Raw genomic sequence first — 20,422 nt, forward strand, 5'->3', positions numbered from 1 at the left:
TAAATATCATTTAATGTAAGAAATATTTCTACTCCAAACTAAGTGTTATTAAGCTCACAGCATCAGCATGAAACACAAATTTTTGTCATTTATTGCGATTTATCTAAAGCACTATAACCATCTGTTTCTTACACGGAATTTGAATTAAAACAAAGAGATATAACAACGCGTATTCTGCTGTTATATCTCTTCGAACAGAGAATCACTTCTTTTCTGTTTTTCCTTCCTTTAAAACATTTATCTGTGATATACAAAATTATATTATGAATTCTGAAAAGTGGTTTTGTCTGATGACTTAAAAATTTATTTACTTAGACGTGTTCTCCGTACACGCATACTACCAGAATTACTGGCAACACTCATTCTCCACTGCTTTAGTTCCAAACGACAGCTAGAATTTTCCAAGCATACGATAAGCGATTCATTTCAGACATTGCGAAGAACTGGGAAGTAGAAAGTTTAAATTTGATTGTCATGGTAACGACAACAATGTGAATCGAAACTTGACTTCGTAGTTTTGATGATTTTTTTTTTAATCAGTATTGCCATTTTAATTCTAGCCATTGCCATAAGGCAATTTGCCAAGAAATTAGACATTACATTTAAATTTAACCTTTCTACCTGTTTTGTTATTTGTCAATCATTATATTATATTCTTTACCATGGATACCCTTAATTTACTGTCTTTACATCCTAAATACTTAGATATAAGATCACACTGTTTTCTATTGTTGTTAAAGTCTAAACGAGCAAGACAAGTTCTTCCTGAGTATTATTGTCTGGATTACTCCAGTTTCTACAATGACATTTCCTTTGACGTATGCCATTTTGCACAACAAACTGTATTACTATTATTAGAATTATATAGTGTTCAAGTTATCCTTACTCCTATCAGGAAGTCAACATCTACTTCTTTTGTATGCTACTTGGATACTGCACCCACAGGACTAGCGGTAGTTACTACGATGAGAAAGTTCTTTTCCAATGGCAAGCATCTCGTGCTTTTCCTAGTTTTGTGATAAAGTTTTAAGCAGCAGTAATAGCTGGCATTAGTTTAATTTATCCATATTTTCACCTTTTCCAGGTTCTCCAAATGATCGAATGACCAACACTCAGTTCTTCTGTAACATTTCGTATCATTTTCCGTGAATCTGCTTCAGTAGTTGCTTTTAGTCGTAGTTGCCACCTACAGAACGAGGCTCATAATCTTCCATATCTTCCAAATAATTTTCGAAACGATATTGCATTGCATATTCGCTCACACTGTCTTAATTTGCCCCACATATTCATTAATATTCCGAACTGTTCGAGTTCCTTTGCAACCGAGTTTAGATACATTGAAGTATATTTTGTGAAAATTGCGTTTTGGTATTCTATTGTTTTATGCCAGAAAATATGCGAAAGGCTAGAGATATTTCCTATGTAATGTATTACAACAGATAATGATCATAAGTCTTCGAATGATATTAAGAAGGTATACAGACAACACGTTTTATGGTCACAGTTATGTGTTAAAGTGAAAGCACCTGAATTTCTGCATTAGGTTTGTGCAACCAAACTCAGAAGGACATAGCAATATCCTATTATTTATGCAGTCTATCAGGAAAATAAATCGTTGGAAGCCTCAAGAAAATTGGTTACTCTATTGTGCATCGCGCGAGTCATACTGGTTTTAGTCATGGGGCGCCACTGCATAATAATAATAATAATAATAATAATAATAATAATAATAATAATAATAATAATAATAATAATAATAATAATAATAATAATAATAATAATAAATTACATTATATAACAAATTACAGAGCAGAAAGAAAAGTAGGTTCTTATACAGCACTTTCGCTAAAGTTTCATCTGATAGAGGGAGACGAAATAGTAGCAACTGAAAGAAAACTTAATGAACGGAAAAGAAGCTCTGAATCATTTATGTGTGAGTCATCTTGAACTGCAGCCACATGATAGTGTTGGTTGAAAGTAACAGTGGCGGCTTGTGACTATATGAAGTAAAGATGCCAAAATTTTACAGGGTAAAAGAATACATATCATTAAAAAAAGAGTAACAGGAAAAAGCCCAAGTAACATAATTTTAGAATTATTTTATTACACAATAATTAGTGATTATATATATATAGACATAGGGTATCAATGAACTATACTGACAAACTGTATGAGTTGATTCCTCACATCAAAATAAGATTTTTTTAAAAAATATATTAGTCATACCTGTAGGGAAAAGTGCATAGTTTCAGCGTTAAAGACGTCTGAAATCGAGGTAAGTTACATTGCGAATTCGAGAAACTGGAGTGGCGGTCCTACCTGCGTGAAGGAAGTCACACATATGCTATTCAAAAATGTCCTACTCAGCAATGTGCAATGAGTGTTCAGGAGGCTCCCTAGCGTGCATAATTTCCAGACATGCTCCTAATAGAATCCTCAGGTATATTTTGCCTCAAACAAGCAAAAGTTAAGTCCTGACAACAGTGAACATGGAATGCCTTGGCGAGAAGTTGGAGGGACTGCCAGTACCGTGGTCCCTCGTGTTCGGTATAACGTGTGCTATGATTTTTTTAACATGCTTAAAATAAAGAAAAGAAATAAGTGAAATGTACCGTGACAAACTATATTGTTCAAGTATACTGTTGACTTTTATTTTTTCTAATATTTTCCCAAATATGCACTCAGTCAGTGACGGCAGAGTTTGTCCAGCCTGCGTCCTCTCCGAACAAAACACACGGAAAACAGAATAAAACATTGGTTACATCACAACCACAAATCCAACTCTTTTTCAAATACATGCTCTTGTTAAGTTGATGCAATTTTTATTATTGGTTAGCTGTTTCACACATAATTTTAAATAAGGCATTAGCCTTCCTGAATTTTTAAGAGTTAATTTGTCATCATAGGATATCAATGAAAACAGAGATTTCTCTAGTTTATGTAGAGATCAACGCTACATTGAAAGAAACAACAAAAGTTTGCAAAAACACAGAATTCATACGTTTCTCTATGCAGCAGTACAGATACCCATCATACAACACATTGTTTTTGTTTCTATTAACAGGGGAAAAATCGTATCTGCGTTGATAATACAAAAGCTAAAAAACTCCAAATTATGGTTTGGGTGGGTCAAATCCAAATGGTAAAAAATTATAAAAAATATTTAGTTAGACAGTAGCTAGCTTGGAAACACTACAATGCAAGCAAGTGAACCAGGAGTCACGTGAAGTGATTCTGTGCCATTTCAGTTCCGAAACAGATCTTTCGCTTGGAGCCTGCATCGGCACCAAACGCTAGTTATTTCTCCATACTTTTCTCATTCTGATCCCCGAGTATTGCGCGTGCGTAGAAAGAAGTTTTTAGATCACCGGGAGAGCCAAGAGAAATCTGACACTCGAGTGATCTGAGAGCATTGAGTTGAGTTGATTTTGAGTTTAACGTTCCTTTCAGCAGCGAAGCTACATGAGATGGGACCCACTGATTAACGTGGAATCCGAACCACATAAGCTCCCACAGGGAATCGAATCCGGGTATCCCACGCCCTGAGAGCATTCATCACACGAATCATACCAGTTTCTCGTAAACAACGCTTACACTGCAATTAAAGTAGCATGCGCCAAACTGAATGATTTGTTATTTAGTAAGAGGCAAATAATATTATTTTTTGCATTATTTGTGGTAGCAGCGTGGCACAATCGTTCTCCACCAGAGGCCACCGCTGGAAAGTAGAGAGTGTTTTAGATGGAGGAAGTCAAAAATAATGGGACGAGTACGTCGCTACGAGTGCTGAAGAAAAAAAAATATATATATTTGTAGATGAACTCAGTTTATGTTGTCAAGAAAAAAAAGTTTTATTAGCAACATTACAGAACAGTAGCGCTAGAAGAAATATGGTAGTTCCTGAATTAATAAGTTTATGGCTACTTGCTTCGTCAAGTAGAGCTAAATTGTGACATTCGTGATTTAATCAGTAATATAACAATTAATTCTATCAAGACTAATAAATGAGGAGAGAAATTTATATGTGAATAATTATCTGTTGAAACAATAAAACAGTTAATTAGTCCAAAATGTGTAGGTCACGATAAATATTATTTTAATCAATTTGCTTACAGTCTTGTTAAACCGATTACAGCTTGTAAAGAAATCATATACTAGTTTTAAACAATGCATAATATTCAACCAAAATTTACTTGAAAGCAATCAAACAACTGATTCAAAATTACCAGCTTATTCAAATGGTTACTTTCTGTAACGATTGGTAGCCTAACCGGCATAACCGTGGGACGTAAAACTTAAACTTAAACGATTGGTAAGTCCAGCTTACGACATTTGCTAACAGATGTAAGGAAATCATAATGCAGTATTAATCGCGATTTGAAATAAACACAATCAATTTACGTATGCCTTTCTATTTCAATACATTTGTACTTATTGCTGAATAATTTACAAAACAATGCATTACAATTCCCTTCTTTTGCTATTACTCATATTTGTAAGCATGAAAGCACGTCTATCCCAATCCTGCTTCCAACAATTCTCTCCCCTGTACGAAGAAGAACTTACTGTAATAAAACAAAATAATCCTAAGAATATAACATCCCTCATAAAATCAATCTGTACCTAACTCTAATTACAAAATCAATAGTATCGGTATATATATATATATATATATATATATATATATATATTTAACCAAAGCTTCTCCTCATTCTATTTAACAATGAATCAATACTCTTATAATCTGGAAGCCTCTTTCAATCTATTATTCAAATGCATATACCAGGTTGCTACTTTATTATCTAAATTCTCAATTTTCAATGCATTTATATCCAAGTTTTTCTTTATTTTCCCTATATCAACGTACACTTGTTTTAATACTTCCTCACGTTTTTTCAATTCTCCAAGAACTAACTTCTCCAATATATCATAACGTTTTTTAAGTTGTTCTAGATCATTATCCCTCTTTTTTAATTCTTCTGTCAAATCTTGCAGCCATTCGACTTTACCCTTAGCATTGCTCTGTTCCAAAATTTTGGGTTCTTTTTCTTCTTTCAGATCCTCTTCAACTTTTTCGCCGGTTTCTTTCACTATTTCTTCTACCGTATGTTTGCTTTGCATGTAATAACTTCCGACGAACTTGACTTGCTATCTGCAAAAGTACTTGTGTTTTGGTCTTCTAGAACTTTCTTACTCTTTTTCCCTTTTTTCTTGTTTTTCTTCCCATATGTTATCATATGCCCATCGTTGCCGTGCACTTCAGTATCTTTCTTAGACTCACACTCAGGAATTACTTTTGGATTATTGTTTATTTCTTGCTTGTCTTGATTGTGATTTATCACTGTACTACCCTGTTTAAAGCTTTTATCCTTACTCTGGGCTACTGCGTCAATTACACCCAAATCTTGTATAAACTGGTCTGTCGTTGGTTGTGCATCTACATCATTTTTGTTTGAGATCCACGAACTGTTACAATTTACATTCGCATTTGGCAACGAACTGATAGAATTGATAACCGTATTACTTCTTTGATCACTACCATTATTATTACCTTGCACTAATTTTGTTTACGCTTGTTCTATGGGCTGAACATTATTTGAAATATTTTTATGTCTGCATGCGTAGGCGAAATGATTTATTCCATTGCAAGGAAAACATTGCTTTCTATACGCCGGACAGTTCTTAAACTCATGATATTTCTCACACCTTCCGCATGGAAACTTCCAGTTTTGATATGTAGGCAATTGCGAATACCGTTGACAAACAACTGGTAACCCTTGCTGTCTGTTTTGTGATTGGTTAAAATAAACTTGAGCATTAGCACCCTCCATCTCGCAAGCCAGTTGAACTGCTTCTGCAAACGACAATTTGTCTTTAGACAGTAATACATTACGTATTTGATTGCTACATAATCCAAAAATTAATTGATTGCATAAAGCAAGTTCTTAATATCTTTACAAATGCACAGGCTGAAACAGCGTTCTGAAGATCTGAAATAAACTGCACAACACTTTGCTGGTTTTTTTTTTTTTTTTTTTTTTTTTTTTTTTTTTTTTTTTGCTTCATCGAATGAAATTTGAAACAATATGCCCATTTGCTGCATTTGATGTCTGCGTTGGTCATGATTACCTTATGACTTTGATCATGATTTTGCCATGATTTTTATGTTTTTATGATTTTTATGTCATGAAAAAGTTGCCATGATTTTTATGTTCGGAAGCGTTTCCAAAGTCAACTGCGCCAATTGTTAATACTTTAAATAACAACCAATGTATTCACTGCTCAAAATATTAAAACATAGCCAAAGGATGTAACAATCTATCCTATTTGTCTAATCCTCTTAGTAACTATATTCAATCTTATTATGTATACAAGAAACACTTGCGTTCTTCAATAATTCTTTATTATAAACCTGTGCCCTATACACTCTTTAAACATTATAATTCATCTTGACCATTCCACAGCTATTACTTATTTACTATTCACAGAATCTTCATAATAACTCATACTGTAAACATCAACTTCCAGTTCCAGTTCCAGTTACCTCCCTTACGGGAGATTTATATAATGGAAGTCCCGGCATTAGAGCCCTGTGGACTGCTTCACTAATGTTGTTTTAAAAGAAAATTGTTTGAAATAAGATTATGTATTAAGATGGCTCGTGCCAAAAATGGCCGAATTAGCCTGCTTTAATTATACCGTAATTGTTTTTCACACTGTTAATGTAATAAGGAAGGATAAGCGGTGCATGAACATATTGAAATTGAATAACAGTATATTAAAATTGTAACAAACAACAAAAATGTTCAAAAATATTGAAATGTGAACAGTAAAACTAAGAGCAAAGCTCCCCAATACTTAGTGTTTACAGCGCCATCTCTTATCCCAAACATCAACTTACACATCCATCATAATTCTGTATCCTATTTGCACAGACTATGTCTTATTAACTACATATAGGGTATACTCATATTTGTAAGCATGTAAGCACTTCTATCCCAATCCTGCTTCCAACAGCTATTAATCCAATATTGTATAAAATTGCTTTAAAAGTTAACTGCACATGAAGTCTACGACATTCTACGTTAAACAGCTGTGCTGATAAATTTTTCTGTGACTATAACTAACTAACTAACTCTATGGCCTATGAAACCCGAAGGTTCAATGCCGCGTTCACAAAAGCTCTCCACTGACTTCTATTTTTAGCTAATTGGATCCAGTTTCTACTTTGTATTCCAATCTCTGCGAGATCCATCTTAATATTGTCCTCCCATCTGCGCCTAGGTCTTCCTAATAATGTTCCTTTCCCGATTGAGTTTTAAATTGAAATTTTTAAAGCTTTCCTACTTTCTTCCATTCTAGCTACATGACCTGCCCACCTAAGACTCCTAGACTTGACGACCCTAACAATGTTGGGTAAACTGTATAAATTATAAAGTTCCTCGTTATGGAGTTTCCGCCATTCCCCATTCCCGTTCCTCTTGGGTCGGAATATTCGTCTCAAGATCTTGTTCTCAAATACTATCAGTCTATGTTCTTCCCTCAGAGTAAGCGGCCATGTTTGGCAACCATACAGAAAAACAGGCATGATTATAGTTTTGCATATTTTAAGCTTCAAATTCCCCGACACAATTCGCGACGACAAGAGATTTTGAACCGAATAATAACACGAACTCCCTGCTTTAATTTCTTCGTGAATATGATTTTCGTCTGTTAATATTGATCCTAAATATTTGAAACTATCCACTTTATCAAAAGTATTATTTAATATTTTTAACGCATCCATAATTTGCCTATTACGGTCCCGACGCACTTTCATGTATTTAGTTTTTCTGCATTTACTTCTAAATCCATGACCCTGCAAGCATTTAATAAGATCTCTGCATTTCTTTCTATTATGGTCCCGGAAGTCCTTCGTTTGATTTTTGTGGATGTTACAATTTTTTTTTTTCCAAAAAAGAAATTAAACTCGTGTAGCCTCAAGCTTGTTTGAAGCATTTTATAAAACTTCTTTGGTTTATTAAACTAAATGCAATGGCAAAAGTCCTACCCTACACCCTACACATGTTTACATCTTATTCCTTGTCCTGCCTTTTCCCCCTTACTTGCTACTTTTACACATTACACATCGTGTCTTATGTCAGCTATACTTTGTTTTATTACTTTGTTAAGTCAATATTTTGATATTGACTAAGATGCCAAATAATGCTCTTTTTACAAAGTAAAGTAATTTATATCCGCAAACATAAACATTATTTTATTGTAAAAATACTTATTTTCTACTTTATTAGCTATATTGATAAGTTTACGTTAAAAAATGTCACCTCTTGTGAGGTCGATTGAGGGTAACGCTTGTGGTATTAATCTTTGGAGGTTTATGTCCTAAAAAACTTCTAAAACTTTCGATTTACATCAAGACTACGTGTTTGTCAGTGTTCCCTAACATTGAAAGTTTGTTACTTTTATAAATAAGAAAAGAAAGGGGGTTGGGTTTTATAAAACCAGCCTTTAAATAAAACCACAAACACCAAGTTTGTCGAGAAAGTGTAAATAAGATTTTAACGAAAAAAACATCATTAAACAACAAGTCATAAAGTTACTTCAATACTTAAAGGTATTATAATCAGCTAACATATCAAAGAAACTTTACATTACACACCATTACATTTTACAAACCTAAAATTCTAGTTTACCTACCCAAATTCTGCTACATCTTTTAAAATATGTATTTTGTGTATTTCATTTATAATTACAATACTAACTCTGTTAAAGCTACATCCCAAATTTAATATTCTTACATTTTCATAAAAAAAATATACAGTTCTCCTATCATCCCCTATTAAATTTACATTTCAGTGACTATATTTTAAATTAATAAAATTATTCAACATTCTACTTCGAAGAATAAACCATCATATACTGAATTCATCCCTAATTCAGTTATTATTGGACAAGTTATTAAAATATATTTATTGTCACACTGGAATCATAAATATTACATTTCGATGAAAAAACAAATAATCATCCAATTTTTTAAGTTTACTTAAAAGTAACATTTATACGCAAATGAAACAAGAAAATAGGCCACTTTAGCTGCAAAGCAAACGCTTATTACTATTGACCAGAAATTGAAGTTATTCTTAATATAAATCATCGTCATCATCATAGGTATTTTGCCATAATTGGCAAATCACTTTACGCAGCTCAGAAGTTTCCATGTCCAACGGTCTTTAGCTACTTTCTTCGTCTTCACGTACGAACTTTCTATTTTGATACCGTCCATTAACTGTAGCCTCCTTCGCTCCCTTCACTGCAAAGGTAAAATAAAATGTTAGGTTGTAATTCTCAAAAATAAACTGTCGAATAAATAAGGAAAGGCATTCAAAATTTCGTAAGAAGTAACTATTTTGCTCTATTTCGCTTTCCTTTCAGATAATTCAAAATATGAAAATTGCATTGGAAACATAATTGTATTCAGAAATCGATACAAAATACACTTTTTCTGTAACACACGGTAACGGTTAATTTCGGATGTTTCCAAAATCTTTTCTTTTAAGCATTCATATCAAATCAAATTAAGTAATTCAAGACATGATTTTATAGCAAAATTCCTATTTTCGGATATGTTATACGTAACATTTTAGTTTGGGGGACACCATAGTTTAGTAGTTACAGCGTTGGATTTATGTCCGTGTAGTCCCGAGTTCGATTCCCGGCCGGTGCTTCCCCTAGCGTCGTGAGGCAAGCTGAGAAGTCATGTGAATAAAAGGCATAACGGCCACTACATCTAGAAAGCTCCCGATACTCTGGTTAGCGATAGAGCGATGTAGCGCGCTGACCATACGTAAGCTGGACGTAGTTCCACCAGTCGCTAACAGATGGCGTGAAGCGACTCAGGGCCACAAATCGGGCCGTTACACTAAGTGGCTTGGTTTGGTTTAACATTTTAGTTTATTACGGATTGAAACAAATGTTGGATATTAGCCACCCGCGAAACAACTTAGCCTTCCATGACTAAAACCATGCAACTGTCAATAACATTAACCGAAAATCCGCACGTCATGTCTCAATATGGAAACCTATCTGAAACTGTACAATAACTATTGATTTTAAGCTTTACTGGAACCAGATCCCTTTAGTTTGGTATTCAGTTTATTGGTTCTAAAACATGTCTGTACTTGCTTCTTAAGACAATTGCAACCACATATTTGAATTATAAATTTTAGATAAATAATTAACTTCTGAATGTTAATTTAGTTTTAAAATCCCCCCCCCCCAAAAGAAACTTTTTTATTCATAAAGACTGTTAATACTTTAACTTGTGGTTAACTTAATATGCAAAACTATTTATATTTTAACACACCAAGTTAATTTATGTCCTTGTCGATATTCATAAATTGGTAATCCTACACTGAACTACTGCCCTTTCAACCTACTAGAGAGGGGGAGGGGTTCATATACACACAATCGGGACAACAGCCACTCGAACCTATGGAATTTATAAACAAGTAGTCCTATTTTCTGATAAATATCATTAAGTTAATTTACCTACAGTAAATGAAACCTATTGAAATGTAATGAAAATGCTATTACAAAATGTAGATGACTATCTAACTTTCTGAAATTCGGTAAATTTAACTCAAAATATTTGTACTAACAAGAATTAAATTGTATGATTTCTTCCAAATGTATAATTACGTCACATAATCATGTATTCCCAACGTAAGAAACGCAGTTATTTCAAATAGAACGCACAGAAAAACTATAAAAAATTGTTAGTGAACGACTCCAAGTGGGATCATTAACTTATCTTAAAAAAAGGAAAAGAAAACAAAATTGTTAACGAAGAAAAAAAATATAAATAAAGCATTTAATAATGTGGGATAATATTGGAAGGAAAACAGTATAAACTTATAGGAAAAATAAAATTTGTACGGAAAAAATTGATTTATGGTAAACCAATTAGATACTGCGAGTGGGTTAAACGTTGCAAGTGGGTTCCTATCACCACACCATAGGGCGTCCTCAGATTGAGGATCGAGGAGAAGCTCTCTAGGTAGCTACGAGACTAACTGCGAATATATTGAATAAGCAGTCGCGGACACACGACAAGGGGTGATCCTTCAGGTTTACCGTAAAAAAATGACACTCGTTTTGAAACATTCACAGAAATCTCGAACCAGAACTAATAACTTGGCCCATCAGCAAAGTAAAATGGACATGGAATATACGAAGTATTTACAGGGTAGCTCATTAAAATCAGTAACAAATGAGTTAGAGAAATATAAGATGGATCTGGTAAGAATTCAGGAAGTTAGATAGGACGGAAAGGGAGCGCTACAGACCGGAAATTTTACGTTTTTATGAAGCAAATAAAGATCACCGACTAGGTACAGGATTTTACGTTCACATACTAATAACAGTAGCAATTAACCCACGAATCCCCCGTGTGTCACAAGTGTCACATTGATTTCTCGTTGACTTTGTCAAGTTAGTTTCAAACGTTTTACACAAATACCCATTGTACTTATAAGTTACACATAAACCTTTGTAGCAAGCTTTGTTTCTTTCCTTATCTTCAGGTTTTAGCAATTTTATTCTCCCTTTCTTGTGAGTAGGTACATGTATGGCTCATGGAGTTCTCGAGCGCCTTTCAGCTTCCGGATATATTTTATTTATTCTTATGATAAGTAAGTCTTTAAATCCCTCAGACTTCATTTTTCCTATATCTAGAAGAGTCAGTAATTACTCTGGTAAAATAGTAATTTTCATGTACTAAATTACAGTTATAAACTACATTTGTTCTCGCTGAGTCACAGGTGTGACATTGGGTTTCCAATTCATTCGAAAACAATTTTTTCGACATTTCTGTTATCTAAGGCCCCCACTTAGTTAACCATGAAAGTTTCGTTCAAAAATTCTTACTCGAACTATGTTTGGGATTTTGTGGGTTAAACTTGTTGAATTTATTTTATTACTCTTCAGGGTAGGAGGTACAATAGTATTGTATCAAGATATACATGTCCCAACAGAAGATAAGAATGATAATATAAAGAACAGTTTTTACGGAAAAGTAGAAGGGATATGTGACTGACTCCCGCGATACGATAGGAAAATCCTGTTAGGGGAGGTAGGACAAGAGGATAGTTTCAAATCTATTATAGGCAAAGAAAGCCTGCATAAGGAAAGTAATTATAACAGCAATAGATTCGTAAACTTTGCAACATCCAAAAACCTTATCGTGACGACTACAAAATTCCTATATCGCGACATTCATAAGCATACTTGAGCCTCACCAGATGGAAAAACGCATAATCAAATTGATTGTGCTTTAGAAGACAGTCTAGTATAATTGATGTTCAGTTATTTAGAAGAGCAGACTGTTGGGTTTTTTGTAATTTTAGTTTTTTTGTTTGAGTTTGTATATTAGAAGATAACATCTGGTAACACTGAAAAGAAAGAAGTTAATATGTGAATATGTAAGGCCAGAGTTGCTGACTTGTGGTGGCACTAAGTTGTTTTTATGTGTAATCGATGCTAAAGTATAACTAAAGAATTTACAATCCTCATTTTATATAATAACTTGTGTTATTAATATATAAAATCAAAATGAAACATGGTCTAAATCGTGCCAGATCTTGTGATATTGTGATGTAGTCAAGAATGAATTCGTTTTGGTTCCAAGAACGCCACAAAACATCCTTTAAGTTCCAAAACAAGGTTGTCATAATTTTATGAACTGATAGAATTGGATTTTTTTCGCTTTAGAACAAGAGTGCTGTCATTGCATTGACTGTTGTTTTGAATTCCCAGTAGCATACGATATCCAGGTTTCATCTCCCTCCTAACTAACTAACTAACTAACTCTATGGCCTATGGAACCCGGAGGTTCAGTGCCGCGTTCACAAAAGCTCTCCACTGACTTCTATCCTTAGCTAATTGCATCCAGTTTCTACTTTGTATTCCTATCTCTGCGAGATCCATCTTAATATTATCCTCCCATCTGCGCCTAGGTCTTCCTAATGGTCGTTTTCCTATGGGTCTTCCAGTCAAGACTTTGAAAGCGTTTCTACTTTCTTCCATTCTAGCTACATGACCTGCCCACCTAAGCCTCCTAGACTTGACGACCCTAACAATGTTGGGTAAACCGTATAAACTATGTAGTTCCTCGTTATGGAGTTTCCGCCATTCCCCATTCTCGTTCCTCTTGGGTCCGAATATTCGTCTCAAGATCCTATTCTCAAATACTTTCAGTCTATGTTCTTCCCTCAGAGTAAGAGACCATGTTTCGCAACCATACAGAACAACAGGCATGATTATCGTTTTATATATTTTAAGCTTCAAATTCTTCGACAGGATTCGCGACGACAAGAGATTTTGAACCGAATAGTAACACGAATTCCCTGCTTTTAGTCGACATTTAATTTCTTCGTGAATACGATTTTCGTCTGTTAATATTGATCCTAAATATTTGAAAGTATCCACTTTATCAAAAGTATTATTTAATATTTTAACGCCTCCACGATTCGCCGTATTACGGTCCCGACGCACTTCCAAGTATTTAGTTTTCTCTGCATTTACTTCCAAACCCATGTCCCTGCAAGCGTTTAATAAGATCTCTGCATTTATTTCTACTGTTCTCCTATCATCCCCTATTAAATTTACATCATCAGCATATGCCATAACCTGGTGAATTCCGTTCAACTCTAGGCCCTGGTTGCTATCTTTGATTTTCCTTATGGCATATTCCAGCACAAAGTTAAATAATAATGGCGACAACGCATCTCCTTGTTTCAGACCATTTAGGACGTGAAAGCTCGTAGACAAAAATTTTCCTACCCGGACTTTACTTTGGGATTCACTTAAACATATCTTAATTAATCTAATTAGCTTTCTCGGTATTCCAAGTTCTGTAAGAACGTTGTATAATGTTTCTCTCCTAACCGAGTCGTAAGCCTTTCTAAAATCAATAAATAGTTGATGTACCGGGGTATTGTATTCCCACTTCTTTTCGAGTATTTGGCGAATGGTAAATATTTGGTCGATAGTTGATCGATTTCGTCTAAATCCGCACTGATAATCTCCAATAATTTCATCTGCGTATGGGGTCAATCTTGCTAATAGAATATTTGAAAGGATTTTATAGGATGTTGACAGAAGAGAAATGCCTCGATAATTATTACAGTCAGTTTTGTCGCCTTTCTTGTGAATTGGAACAATGATTGATTCTTTCCACTCTTGTGGCAATTCTTCCTTGTTCCAGATAAGAAGAATGAGTTTGTGTATCTTGTTCCACAATTTTTCGCCTCCAGCTAAAATTAACTCAGCCGGAATTTCATCTACACCCGGAGATTTGTGTTTCTTTAATTTCTTTATAGCGGCTTCTACTTCTATTCGGTTGGGTTCTGGAATATACGGTTCTGCGGTGTGTATCTCCTTTTCTCCACGCACATTAGTTTTTGGCTTCGTGTTCAGCAAATCGTCAAAGAAATCTTTCCATCTATTTAAGAGGCTATCCGTATCAGTGAGAACTGTTCCGTCAGCTTTCTTTAATATATAAGCACGAGGTTGATAGCCTTTTTTAAATTCGCTGATCCCCTTATACATGTCCCGAATGTTTTTGTTTTTACTATTATCTTCAAGTTCCTTAATTTTAGCTTTCAAAAAATCGCGTTTCTTTGTTCTAAAAGTTTTGGAAGTTTCCCGCCTGATATCTGCGAAATTTTGTGTAGTTATTTCATTCGGATTTTGTAGCCACCGTAATTTTGCCTGTTTTCTCTTCTCTGCTAGTTTAATGCATTCTTGGTCGAACCATGGTTTGTTCCTACGTATTTCCGCGTGTCCCAATTTTTCTATTGCTGAACTTTTAATGCTATCTCTAATTTCAATCCAAGTATCCTCAACACTAGTGCACTCCGAGTCTTCTAAAACCGAGAATCTATTCGAAACTTCAATCTGGTATTCCTCTCTTATCTGGATATCTTCTAATTTCTTTAAATTAAATCTCTCCGTTTTCGGACATTGAATATTACCTTTATTGAACGATAATCTCTCCCGTATTATCGCTACTACCAGGTAGTGATCAGTGTCACAATCAGCCCCTCTAAACGACCGGACGTCAATTATGCTAGATTGCCTTCTTCTATCTACTAAAACGTGATCAATTTGATTATGCGTTTTCCCGTCTGGTGATGTCCAAGTGTATTTATGAACGTCGCGATGTGGGAATTTTGTACTCTTCACGATTAGGTTTTTGGATGTTGCAAAGTTCACGAGTCTAACACCGTTGTCATTACTTTCCTTATGCAAACTTTCGTTCCCTATAATCGGTTTGAAAATATCCTCTCGTCCTACCTTCGCATTGAAATCCCCTAATAAAATCTTCATATGGTATCGCGGGAGTTGGTCAAATATCCGTTCCACTTCTTCGTAAAAACTATCTTTTATATCGTCACCCTTATCTTCAGTTGGAGCATGTACATTTAAAACAATAATATCACACCACCGTCCCTTAAGAGTAATAAAAGAAAGTCTGTCAGTAACAAATTCAATCCGTTTAATTGCTGGTAATATTCGTTTGTGAACGAAAAACCCTGTTCCTAACTGGTGATTTTTATTTCCTTCCCCGTGAAAGAACGTAAAATTTCCGGAATTCACAGATCCATTTCCTTCCCACCTAACTTCCTGAACTCCTACTAGGTCCATCCTGTATTTCTCTAACTCACTCGTTACAGATTTTAACGCGCCTGCCCTATAAAGACTTCTAATATTCCATGTTCCAAATCTCATGTCCATTTTCTTTTGCTGATGTCGTGCCAAGTTATCAGTCCTTGTCCGAGGCTTTTGTGAATGTTTCTGAACAAGTACCTTTTTTTACAGGATGAGGGTGTTAGCCTTACCCAAACCCCCAAGCTGGAGGACCACTCCTAGTCGTCTGTCCGCGACTGCTTATTCAGTATATTCGCAGCTAACCTCTATATCTAGAGGCCTTCTCCTCGATCCGCAACCTGAGGACGCGCCATGCCGTGGTGACAGGAACCCACGTTACACGATTTCATCTCCCTCCTTCCCCCATTATGTGAGAAAAGATGCCATCTCCCTCCTCCACCCAGTGGGCAAAAAATAATAAATAAATAAATAAATAAATAAGTCTTTTAGATGTCACTGCTTCCTCTTTGTGAGGGTCTGTTAGTATTTTTGGCATCTACCTTGCACACAGTTTGTGATAATCCAGCTTGTCAGTCACAATTCGATGCACCGTTTTCGTAGACACTTCTGGAAACTCTTTAGAGTTATTCCATGTCAAATCACCTAATTTTAAAACATGACCGTGCTTCAATATCTCAGATTCTTTTCAAATTTTTTTCATACATTAATACCAATGAAATTATGCTAAATTAATTTTTTCTGATTTTCTGGATGAGAAATGGGCCGGGGAGAGTTTTTTGTAAAATATGAATTTTGCTTCAATTTCACTTTCCGGTACACAGCACCATGGAACTAAATTACCATAGCTACCTTATCTTTAAAGTTATTGGGCTCATCCAGGTGTCAAATGAAAGCTTAATTTTTGCTCTTTCAGTAGATCCTAAGTAATATTCCAAAAAGTTACACTGTCAATTAAGAAGCATAGAAAGAAATTTTATGATTTTTCACAAATTGCGCCGTTGCTCAATAGTTACAACTATGAAACTTTTGAAACTTCTTTTGTACATTAATCTTAACCCGTACGTGGTATGGTTAAAAAATAAAGAGGGCGATTTTTTGGTATTTTTGTAATTATTATTTTTTATGTATGGAAATATACGGTTTTAAGTTTTGTTATAAATTGGGTCATTGTTCGTAAGTTACAACTGTGAAACTTTTGAAACTTTTTAAATAGAATCATCTTAGCACATGCATGAAATAGTTAAAAAATAAGAAGGCTGCTTTTGGTATTTTTGTAATTATTATTTTTTTGTTTTTTTTTCACATGTATGGAAATATACAGTTTTAAGTTTTGTTACATATTGTGTCATACAGCTATAAAACTTTTGAAGCTTTTTAAATAGAATTATCTTTGCACATAAATGATAAGGTTAAAAAATAAAAAGTGTGTTTTTGGTATTTTTGTAATTTTTTTATTTTACGTGTACGGAAATACATAGTTTTAAGTTTTGTTACAAATTGTGTCAATGCTCATAAGTTATAACTATGACACTCTTGAAGCTTCTTTTTATAGAATCATTTTATCACATACATGATATGGTTAAAAAATAAAAAGTGTGCTTTTGGTATTTTTGCAATTATTATTACTATTATTTGTGTTTTAAATGTACAGAAATATACAGATTTACTGTTGTTAACAGATCATGCCTTTCATCTGAGTAGTTATGGCCAATTCCGGATTCCGGAAAGGAAAATCGAAAAAATTTCGGAATTCGGAAAAATTCCGATTTCGGAAAAATCTGGAATTCGGAAAAATTCCGAAAAGTGAAATGTCCGAGTTTGGAAAATTTTATCCATCTTTATTCTGGAGTGAAAACTGTCTTACAATCTTTTCAAATAATCATAGTAAATATTAGGTATGATTAAAAATAGAACTGGTGTAATGTGTAGTTTCGGTATTACCATAATATTATATTTTTGTACTTTAACGACGACTTTCAAGTTTTTTCCCAATTGTACCATCGCTTACAACTATCAAACTTTTATAACTTTTTATGGGAGTAGTTTGCATTTACTAGGTATGATTAAATAAAACGGGATACCTTTTTTGTAATAATCATGCGATTTTGTAAATGGAAAATATAGGCCTAGCAATGTAAGGGGTTGAGTGATTATTACAAACCATATCAACAGAAATAAGAAATAATAGACTAATGTACATAGATGAAAACAATAAACATACATACCAGTAATACTTCTTAGAATTACATACATTTACATACAAAATATTGTGTCCTATATTTCACAGGTCATCCTTTTCATTGATGGTATGTTATTTTCTTTTAATTTTGCTTTCAGTTGCGTAAGTCCTGCCTGTTTGGCTTATAAGCGATGGAACATAAACTTCCCAGATGATATTTTCAAAAGGTATCCAACAAAAGTCTTCTGGCCAGTAAATATAGAAGGCCCAGAGCGATTCATGAGTTTCAGTCTGATGTACAAAAATAATAATTACAAAAATACCAAAAGCACACTTTTTATTTTTAGGTATGTGCTAAAGTGATCCTATAAAAAAGGTTTCAAGAGTTTCATAGTTGTAATTTACGAGCAATGACAATTTGTAACAAAACTAAAAACTGTATTTTCCGTACATGTAAAATATCAATAATAATAATAATAATAATAATAATAATAATAATAATAATAATAATAATAATAATAATAATAATAATAATAATAATAATAATAATTATTATTATTATTATTATTATTATTATTATTATTATTACAGAAATACCAAAAGCACCCTTCTTATTTTTAACCATATCATGTATGTGCTAAGATGATTCTATTAAAAATGTTTCAAAAGTTTCAAAGTTGTGACTCACAAGCAATGACAATTTGTAACAAAACTGAAAACTGTATATTTCCATACATGTAAAATACCAAAAAATAATAATTATAAAAATACCAAAAGCACCCTGTTTATATTTTAACCATATCATGTGTGCTAAGATGATTCTATTTAAAATGTTTCAAAAGTTTCATAGCTGTAACTTACAAGCAATGACACAATTTGTAACAAACCTTAAAACTGTATATTTCCGTACATAAAAAATAATAGTTACAAAAATACAAAAAAACACCCTCTTTATTTTTTAACCATACCACGTAGTGTTAAGATTGATGTACGAAAGAAGTTTCAAAAGTTTCATAGTTATAGCTTTTGAGCAACAGCATAATTTGTGAAAAATCATAAAATTTCTTTCTATGCCCCTTAATGTTTGACAGTGTAACTGTTGGGCTCATCCGTGTGACACCTGGATGAGCCCAATAACTTCAAAAATAAGGAAGTTATGGTAATTTAGTTCCATGATGATGAGTGCCGGAAAGTGAAATTGAGGCAAAATTCACATTTTTCAAAAATTTCTCCCCGGCCCATTTCTCATCCAAAAAATCGGAAAAAATTAGTTTAGCATAATTTCGTTGGTATTAATGTATGAGAAAATTTTGAATAGAATCTGTGACATTGAAGCACAGTGCTCTAGGTGATTTGATATGGAATGACCCTTTAGGGAGTTAAGTTATTGTGAACTGGTGATTGGATAGCACTTTCAACCTGTTTCACCAGATCGTCCGTCTGAACACTAGGCCTTCTACTACACTCATCGTCATGAACATTTGGACACCCTTCCCGAAACTCTCTGCACCACTGTCTGACCTTTCCTTCATTCATTACCGTCTTTCCGTAAATGGCACATATTTGCATTATCTCCTCCTTCCTTCCCCAACCCTCTTCAACCTCTCTGTTCTGAGTGTTTGTCTTCCATCAGTACCACACCGACTTAAGTACAATCTCTTCTTTTGACATTGCCCCAACAGCGCGCCCTAGGGCCAGATAATATCTACACTTGCTTCCTACGCAGTGTTTGAAAGTTCGCTTTCTAAACCCCTTTCGGATTTACTAAATCGCTGTTTTGCAGAAGGTGTATTTCCAACCTATTGGAAGAGAGCTAATATCACTCCTGTTCATAAGTCTGGTAAAAATTGAAATGATTTGTCGACTTATTTCTTTATTATCACCTCTCTCACTTGTTTGTGAAAAGATAATCAGAAACAGGCTCTTTCAATTGGTTACTCCATTTATAAACTTCTCCCAACACGGCTTTTTGCCAGGAAAATCTTGTCTTACTAATTTATCAGTTCTTCTGCCCGATGCTGTCCAACTCGACATTTTGTATTTGTAACTGGCTGAGGCTTTCGATTCCCTTCCACACCATCTTCTTATATACAAACTCAGTTCTAGATTCAACATACATGGTAGATTACTTTGTCTGCTGGAAAACTATCTCAGTAATCTCAGTAATAGAACACAACGAGTTTCAGTTTCAGGTTACTTTTCTGACTTTACTCCCGTAACTTCTGGAGTTTCTCAAGGCGGTGTTCCTGGTCCACTTCTATTCCTATTATACATGGACGATCTGCCTTCTTTGTTCACAAATAGCTCTACCAATATTCTTCTATTCGCTGATGATTGCAAAATTTACTGACAAGTTCAATCAGAGTACGACGCTCTTGCTCTTCAGCATGATGCTTCAGTCCTTTTTAACTGGTGTAACTGTTGGAAACTTAGCTTAACCATCGAAAAATATGATTCTCTTACGATTTCTCTTAAAAAAAGAACCTATAAACCACATCTACAAAATTAATCGTAAGAACATAAATCCTGTCACCTCTTTCAGAGATCTTGGTGTTATCATTGATAGTAAGCTTA

Source organism: Thermobia domestica, chromosome 12 (assembly GCF_964235325.1).
Source record: "Thermobia domestica chromosome 12, izTheDome1.hap1.1, whole genome shotgun sequence".
In the NCBI taxonomy this organism is placed as follows: domain Eukaryota; kingdom Metazoa; phylum Arthropoda; class Insecta; order Zygentoma; family Lepismatidae; genus Thermobia; species Thermobia domestica.